Source organism: Diceros bicornis, chromosome 8 (assembly GCF_020826845.1).
Source record: "Diceros bicornis minor isolate mBicDic1 chromosome 8, mDicBic1.mat.cur, whole genome shotgun sequence".
Lineage (NCBI taxonomy): Eukaryota > Metazoa > Chordata > Mammalia > Perissodactyla > Rhinocerotidae > Diceros > Diceros bicornis.
Genome location: NC_080747.1, coordinates 12329705 through 12338978, shown reverse-complemented (window position 1 = coordinate 12338978; position 9274 = coordinate 12329705). Strand labels below are relative to the sequence as shown.

General features: G+C 42.3%; 1 pseudogene; it reads left to right on the top strand.

Moving 5' to 3' along the window:
* Positions 1–8223: 8223 nt before the first annotated feature.
* Positions 8224–8857, top strand: LOC131409291 (hypoxanthine-guanine phosphoribosyltransferase-like; annotated as a pseudogene).
* Positions 8858–9274: the final 417 nt, after the last annotated feature.

Sequence of the window (9274 nt, the reverse complement as noted above, 5' to 3'; positions counted from 1 at the left end):
GAAGATCAGGCGACCTCAGGCCTGCACACCTGCCTGGTAACACTGGGCTGAAGGTGAGCGGTCACTGCCACCATAAACAGAACACAGGTCATTGGGCCATTTTACTCATTTGTGTCACCTGTTGACCCCTGTAGACATTTGAGTCTGTGACTCCTCATGTCCTCCAGCTCCTTCAATTTAGAAAAGAGGAAACAGAGACCGGGAGAGGCCTAGTGAACTTGCACAAGGTCGTGCAGCCACGATCAGCAGAGCTGGGTCTAAAACCCAGGTTCTTGCTTCCCAGGCAACTTGGAACATGCTTTATGCCAAAGGAGCACAAATACTTTTATTGATGAATTATGTGATTCTGAAGAGTCTTTTATTCTCCCACAAGACATTTATTTCAGTAGTCAGATCAAGTTTATGTGCCACAAATGAATACATTGCTTTAAGATGGGGCTAAAACGTTTTATATTGTCTTGTCTTATTGATCCCTGTGATTATAAGCACAATTCTAGGGTCAGACCAAACCTGGCCCTGCTTTTACCTTGGGCAAGTTTCTCACCTTTTGAGTAACAATTGTACATATGGCACAGTGTAGTGGTGAGAATCAAATGAAATAGTTCTTGTAAAGCGCTCAGTACAGTGTCTGGAATATAGTGAGCACTGAACAAATGTTGAATCAGGATGTTGGAGGAATTAAAATAAATATTGCAGAATAGCAATGCAGCTAAATGATTTGGCATCTGCACATATGTACGAGTTTACAGTGATCCCACCAATTCAAATCCAATGCCTCAGTGTTTTCCACATCTTCTCCCATTTTATAGATGCATTCCATGTACTCATTTGGTCTAACCTACAAAACACGAAATATGTCAACACAAACTTATTAATTAAACTTCGAGATTTATTTGTGGTTATTTTTGTCCTTAGAATATACCTCACTAATATACCTCACTAATAATATACAGTTGGGGAATTATATTCAAACAAGACTTGAATTATTTCATTGTGTCTGGGTGGTTGAGTTATCAATATGATATACAATTGGGTTAATTTGCTGCTGTTTGTATTGATTTTAGCATCTGCTTAATTTTATCCTTTATGATCTAATTTTGTTTTTCTAATACGTTATACTTATGTTTCCACCAATAAGCACTATGTTATTGGAAGTAAAATGATGAAAAACACAAAGTGCCTGTCTCCTAAAAGCTTAGAGATGGTAGAGGAAACAGACGTGTAAACAGACTGTCACAATAAAATGTATCTTGGAGGTGGGGGGCCTCAGGTGTGTCTAGGTGGTGTGACTGGTAAATAACGGGGTTTAATAAAGCTTGTTGAATGATTAATGAATGAACGAATTTGTCATTTTATTTGTCCTGCTCTCCACTCTGGACTGTGAGCTCTCTGAGGTGAAGACTCAACTAATGCATCTCTGAACCCCAGATTTGGGCCCAATCTATGATTTAAGAGTGGAAAGCAACCATTGAAGGGGCCCTGTATCCAGCACTAGGCCTAAATTAATTCCAAGAACACCAGATATCTCGGTTGCTGGGGTAGCTGTCCCAGTTCCCACCCACACACGCTGTTTTAGCACTTTCCTGCTCTTTTTAATCAGTCTCATCACTTGCTGTCACTCCCCTCTGCTCTGCCCTTTGGTCCTGTCTTTGTGAGGAAGCAGTGCCCCTCCTCCTCCCTGGGACCTACCCCTCCCAGCCCCTTGCAAGACACTGACTGTTCCCTCCATCTGGCCTCTTTGATTCTTTGTCACTACAGAATCTCTGCCTCGGGCCAGGAGTGACTAAGAACAAAGCCTCCTGACATTTCAAAGAAGCCTTTCCTTGTCCCACCTACTCCTCAAGGTTTGAGATAATAATTCTCCTCTTCAGGTCCAAACTCACCTCCATTGTTTTTTTATTGTACTTCTTATTACTAATTGCAGTTTCCCATTTATGAAAACTTACTATGTGCAAAGTAGTTTACTTGCTTCATCTTGTCTAACTTTCACAACCCTTGGATGGAGGCATAGATGAAAAGCCTGAAGCCCACGGAATATGTAACCTGGCCAAAGTCACAGCCCCCAAGTAGCAAAGGAAGTCTCCATCAGCTCCCTCCACTCTCTTTAACCCCTTGCCACTTGGCGCCCACCAGCACAACTCTCCCCAGTTGAGGTTTGTCAATGGCTTACTTTTTCAGAGCTCATTCCCTTTGATCTCCTGGCAGATTTTGGCACTGCGCCTCCCGCCTCTTTGTGGACGCATCTTCACATTTGATTTCCACAGCACTGCACTCTCCAGTTCACCTCCTATCTCTCTCACTGTCTCTTTCCTGCCCTGCTTCCTCCCGTTTCCTAGAACTGGGCATCCCTCAATGTTCTATTTCTAGCTCTGTTTTCTCTCTTCACTCTGTTCTCTGATGATCTCATCTATTCTTGCTTCTTTATAGCTTTTCTCCCCAGCTCTGGTCCCAATATCCCCTCTGCTTAACAGACCTCTCTAAACGGATGTTTCCTCATGGTTCATACCCATCACCCAAAACCTCTCCTCCAGGGTAGCTTCTCTTCACTCTGCACCCTAGTCTGTGGCACTGCCGACTCCCTGTGCCCAGACCAGCTGGTAACTCCTGCGATGTCTCTCATGTCAGTGAGAGCCCTCACTGCCTCTCGCTTGGATCTGATGGCAACATCTTCATTGGTCCCCTCCATGCCCTGCTTTTGTCCCTTCCAATCCACAGCACAATCCACACAGCCGTGCAGAATGCTCTTCCAAAAACATTCTTGTGATCATGGATTCATCAGTGACGATTTATTGAGAACTGATGGGCCAGGCACTGTACATGTCTTTGGGGATTATGTGACTTCCGTATCTTAAATCTTCAGTGATTCTCTTCCTGAATGTTTGTTAAATGAAAGGAAGTATGAATGAAGGGCAATCCCAGCTCTCCAGCTGGAGGGACCTGAAGGGACATCAGGTTCATTTATTGATAAGGACACCAGAACCTATTCATTGGTTCATTCGAGAACACCCATTGAGCACCAATTCTAGGCCAGCTGCTCTTCTAAGCACTGGGGTTTCAGAAACAAACAAGGCAGACAGTCCCAGCCCTAATGGACCTTGTAATTATTCATTATGCAGTTTACTTATGATAGGCACAATCACTCATTCAACAAATATTTACTGAGCACCTAATATGTGCTAGCACTTCACTAGGAATACAGCAATGGATAAAACAGACAAGGGAATCTCCCTTCTTAGAGTTAACATTCTAGTGGGGGGGGGCACAGAAATTTACTTAAATTCCATGTCACATGATGCTAAATACAATGGGAGGCAGCCTGGGTAGAGTTAGTAGGAGGGAGTGTACAGCATACAACCCTACGCTAACACTGGAACTTTCTGGTCAAGCTACATAACTTTTCTGTGCCTTAGTTTCCTCATCTATACAATGCAAATAATAATAAGGCCCACCTCATAGGGATTTTTGTGACAATTGAGTTATATATTTTGGAAGTGCTTTAGAAAGTATCCAGCACATAGGAAGCATCACAAAAGTTTTAAATTAATAAATTGTGGAGAAAAATAATACAGAGAAGCAGCAGAGGGCTCTAAGAAGCATGGAAGGGTATAGTGTATAGAGGGTGGTCAAAGAAGACTTCACAGAAAGGGAGACTTTTAAGCCAAGACGTGAGGAGGGAAGAGACCTCGCCATGCAGACATCTAGGAAGTGTTCCAGGCCCAGGGTATAGGCAGCACAAGGCCCTAATGGGGAATGGTGAGCAGCAAGGAGGCCAGGTGACCAGGGCAGATGAACCAAGGAGAGAAGGAGAAGATGAAGGGAGGGAGGCTTGGCACGGGGGAGGCTTTGGTAGTTGTGGATTTGCTCTGAGTGCGCTGAGGAGCCATTGCAGAATGCTGACCTGGGGAGTGACATGGTTTGCTTTGTGTTTCAAAAGCACCATTCTGGCTGCTCTGGAGAGAATACACCAGAAGGGGCAGAAGTAGGAAACCGGAAAAAGAGGTTTTCCCAAGTACCTGAGGAAATTAGGGTCTTGAGCAGGGTGGTGAGATATGGTCAGATTCTGGACATATTCTGGAGGTTGAGCCCATGGGATTTTCTGTTGGCTTGGATGTGAGGTTGAGAGAGCGGTCAAGGAGAAGTACTGGGCACCAGGAAGACATGAAGGAGTTTTGGGAGGGACTAGAGGAAGCAGACATTTGGGGAGACCCCAGGGCAGGAATTAGTAAGGAAGAGCAGTTGAAATGTGGGGTCTGAGATGACCATTCCAGTTAAACGGCGGTCCCTCAAATCAGACTTAGTGTTCATATGTTTAACCTGTTGATTTCAAAGAGCCTACAGAACAAGAGCAAGAGCCAGCACCTGGGTGCCGCAGGGTCTGCACACAGAGAAATTGTCAAGTCCGCTCTGAACAGGTAGGAAAATGGACTATTATACCAACGTGATTGTCTGCCTCCCTCTGCTGGCCATTCTTGTATTACATACCTGCTATTTGCTAAGTATTCTGATATTTTACTTACCTTGAATATTTGCCATAGCTTTCCTTTACATATATTCAGTTTTTATAATGGCAGTTTACATAGAGTCAGGTTTATATAAATTCTATTTTTGCCTGAAATTCCAAGATGATAGTTGAAAAATCATAACATGATCATCATCATCATCATCACCACCACACCGATTATCCACCCTTGCGGCACAATTTTCCCAACATTTTCTCCTGCATTATCTCACTGGATCTCATACCCTCTCTGCGAGGAAGGTGAGATGTGATTCCCATTTTATTCAAGAGAAAACTGAGGCTCAGCAAGGTGACGTGACTTGCCTGCTCTAGGACTCAGGTAGAATGGTTTGCCATGAATCCAGTCTTCCTGTCATATGGCCCGTATGACTGGGAACCTTGGATAACATGAAAACCAAACTAGAGACCAACATAACACTTCTTTAAATTTTATGTAATGTTTCCTAATCTCCCCTAATAATAAGGACTACTCTTTGCCTTCTAACCCCACACAAGGCCCTGCAGTAAGCACACCAGGCCATTTAATACTCTCAACGTCTCTATGAAGTAGGTGGCATTACTAACCCCATTTTATATGTGCGCTTTGAGAGGTGTGGGCAGGAAATGACTTGCCCATGTCCTTGAGGTCTTCAGTGAATGCCAGAGCTGGGATTTGAAGCTAGTTCCAGAGTCCACACCATTTTCTCCTCCCATCTCCCACTCTGTCTTTCTCTTCCTGTCTGGACATCCGGACCTGTAACCACCCTGACCTCTACAGAGCCCGCCCCAGGGCTTTTCTCTCTCTTTCTCTCTCTCAGGAGGGTGCTGCACCTTCTCCTTTTGTACAGTCTTCAACTCTGAGAACTTCAAATGCCAATTAAATGTGACTTTTTGAAAGCTTGCATTGACTCATAGGACTTGTTATTTTCAGTGCCTACACTGTGTTCTGGGATGTGAGTGTTACAGCTCTCAGGTGGGCAGGCGTGTACGGAGATACTGTCCTCACTTTACGGGCAAGGAATCTGAAGCTCGCATAATTCTGGCTGCAGAATCTCCCTTGACTAAGCATCAGAAGACTCATGTTTAAGATCTAGACTTTGTTTACTATCTGTGTGACCTTGGACAGGTCTTTCTATCTCTCTGGGCCTCATCTATAAAATGGATGTTTCTCATCCATAAAACGGGAGCACTCATTTTAGTCATAGACTGTGTCTGAGGACCAGATGACACCACGCATGTAAAAGCTATTAGCAACTATAAAGCGCCACATGGTTGACCTGTTCCACGCACATTTATTGAGACCTTCCTTATCAACTCTAAGATGACTAAGATTGAGGCTCTGGAGTCTGACTCTCTGGCTTCAAATCCAAGCTCCACCAGTTCATGTTGGTGTCCCTGGGTACTTTATTTAATCTTTCTAAGCTTTGTTCCTCCCATGTTCTCTTTTTAAAAGGAATCACAATAGGAGCCACCTCACAGGAGTGTGGTCAAGATGAGGGAGATAATGAGCGTATCAAGAGTGGTCAGCACTGGGCTGTTCTTGCTGCTGTTGTTGCAATTATTATTATTATCAGGATTTTGTTATTCTTCAAGGCCCGTGTTGGACTACATGAAAAAACACAATCCCTTGGGAGGTTTCACCCCGTGAAGTAGAAAGTGAGGAGCAGCTGACCCCGGAGGGAGAAGGGAGGGAACTAATGATTTTTGAGAACGCACTCTGTGTCATTTCTTCACCAGGTGCTTTTAACTGTTTTATTCCTCAGGATATCTGACCAGGGAAATCTTACATTAGCTGCTAAGTTTTCAAAGTTAACATTTCCGTTTGCCAGTAAGGAGATTTCTAAGTCATCCAGCGAAGACTTTTTGGAGAGTGTGCTGTCAGTAAGGGTCTTGCTCAAAGAGTTTACAGATCTAGGAGAGTCAACTTTGAGTGGGAAAGTTTAAGCTACAACTGAGGAACTGGATTTGATCCATGTCACACAGCACCATAGGAGACAGAGCAGGACTAAGTAAAAAATGGTTCTTGTGAGCTCCCAGTCTGGTACCAATTCTCGGCTTCAATATTCATCTCCCCTAAATCTGATTACTACCTGCTATATTTTTTCTTTTACAAACTATATTAAGTTTTCTTTTGTTTTCTTTTTCCTTTTATGCAGAGATGATGGAATTTAATCACCATAGGGCTTTTCTTGCCTTGAATAAAAGTGGAAAGCGGTGGGATATCAGAATTTAGAATAACATATTTCCTTTACTATAAGGGTGTGTTAATTTTTAAATACGCCATCAATAAATAACAGGGAAAAAAAACATAAAAAAAAAACAGACCAAATTTAAGATACTCTGAACTTTTGAAGTGTGAAAATGTGAAATGAATGAGTTTCTTGGATTTGAAGAAATAGTTCAGTAGGACCTTCCTTTTGTTTGGCATTTTTAACTTTCCAGAATGTTATTATACCCAAATCCCATCGACCTGTTTCACCCACTCAGCAACACTTATCCTCTCCTTTTCTAAGTTTTTATCCACTTGCCTTTGCTCAAAAATAGCCATTAGTCTTCAGCAAAGAAATTAAATACAAAATGGAGCACACAGAAAAACTGACCAATTGCCCTTCAAATCCATCCCCAACATTTACAGCAGAGCCAGTCAGCAGCTTCCAGGTTAAATGTCTTTAATGACTGGTATAAGCCTGGGTCATAAAGCCTGGAATTATTTTAGTAGTGTTTCAATAGTATTAACTGATTTTTCTCATTTGTTCAGATTATTTCTGGTGATTCTCCTTCTAAGGTTCCTTTAAATATTAATGTCTCAGAAAATGAGACAGCCCAGATCCCTTGCTCAAGTTTGAAACTTGGCCTTGCTTCTCCTTTCTTGAAAATCAGGTGACATCCATGTTGTAATTCAAAAATGTGCTTCCCTATAAATGGATTTAAACATCAAGGGCTTTTCTTATAAACTCCCCTGATGTGACACTGAATACATTAAAAACTCAAAGATGTACTACAGCCTCATAACCAAACACGGGGTATGTTTGTCAGCATAATCAGGTGTCAGGCCTCAGGTTGGGCAATATTTCAAACTATGAGGCTCAGAATTTTCTTTTATTAAGTAGAGAAAAGGAGTCCTTGGGTTTCAAATATCTGAGTCACAAACACTTGAGATATCAAAGTAAGCCAGAGCAGTATGGGGTGGAGGACCCCTCTCACTGAGAGGCAGACCATCACACTGAGTCCCCAGGAGTGAGCAGTGCTTTGATACCAGAAGCCAAGAATGAGGCCCTGTTTTCACCCCAGACCTTCACAACAGGCCTGGAAGAGAGGTGCCACTGCCTCTGTTTTACCCACAAGAAAGCAAACTCTGAGAAATGAAGCAACGTAGTCAAACTCACACAACTAATAGTTAATGGCAGACTTGGGAATCTGTCTCCAAGTTAGGATGACCAATTGTCCTATTTGTCTGTGACTGAGGGGGTTCTGAGGATGAGGGACTTTCAGTGCTAACACTGGGACAGTCAGGGGCAAACCAAGACAAATTGGCCACCCTGTGTTCAAGTCCAGTCTCCTTTCTACTAAACCAGTCTAGTTAAGGGGTTATACAGGCTGCTATGAGATGGCCTGATCATCCAACCCATGTTAACAGCATGAGAATTTCAAACAGCTAGCAAAAACAATCTTTTGTACTCCTCCTCCTCAGCCAGTTCCATCATGGCGGCCCACAGTCCTTCATCATGATTAATGATGTTGAACCGGGTTATGACCTAGATTTATTTTGCATATCTAATCATTACATCGTGGATTTAGAAAATGTATTTATTCTTCACGGACTAATCATGGACAGGACAAAGTGGCTCACTGTTGAAATTCTATGAAGATGGGAGGCTATCACATGGTAGCCCTCTGGGTGGCCCAGGGTGAGGAGGCTGTAAGGTCTCTGCTGACTTGCTGGATTATAGCGAAGCACTGAATAGAAATAGTGATATATCCATCCCATGACTGCAGATTTTATCAGACTGAAGAGCTACCTTAATGACCATTCAATTGGGGCTATAAAAGTAATTTATGGAGATGATTTTGCAACTTTAACTGGAAAGAATGTCTTGATTACTAAAGATATAATTGACATTGGCAAAACAATGCAATCTTGCTTTCCTTAGTCAGGCAGTATAATCCCAAGACAGTCAGCATTGCAAGTTTGCTGTGAAAGAGACCCCCCAAACGAGTAGATGCAGATCAGACAGTGTTGGATTTGAAATTCCAGACCAATTTGTTGTAGAATATGCCCTTGACTATAGTCAATCCATCAAGGATTTGAATCATGTTTGGGTCATTAGCAAAATTGGAAAAGCAAAACACAGAGCCTAAAATGAGAGTTCAAGTCGAGTAGTAGAATTTGGGAACATCTGGACTCCCATTGACATCACCAGTAAAATTGTCGAATGTTCCAGTTTTGTGGCCATATGTGGAGTAGAGCTTTTTGCAATGTACCTTCTGAGAATTTTCCCTGTTTTGTGTTTTAGAAATAGCGATTGCTGCATCCTGAACTCATTGTTTGCTCTGAGCCAATAAGTTACCAGTTCCTTTGGATGGATTGTTGTTTAACTTGTGAATGAAAAATCTCTTAAAAACAAAACAAAACACAACACTTTTGTAAGAAACATTTAAAGAGAAGATATATTACATTATGAATTGCTATATTAATTTTTATGTAGTCATGAATTCATGAAAAGAACAGAAGTAATTGAATATTGTTAATTATTTATACCACTTAAAAAAGTGAGA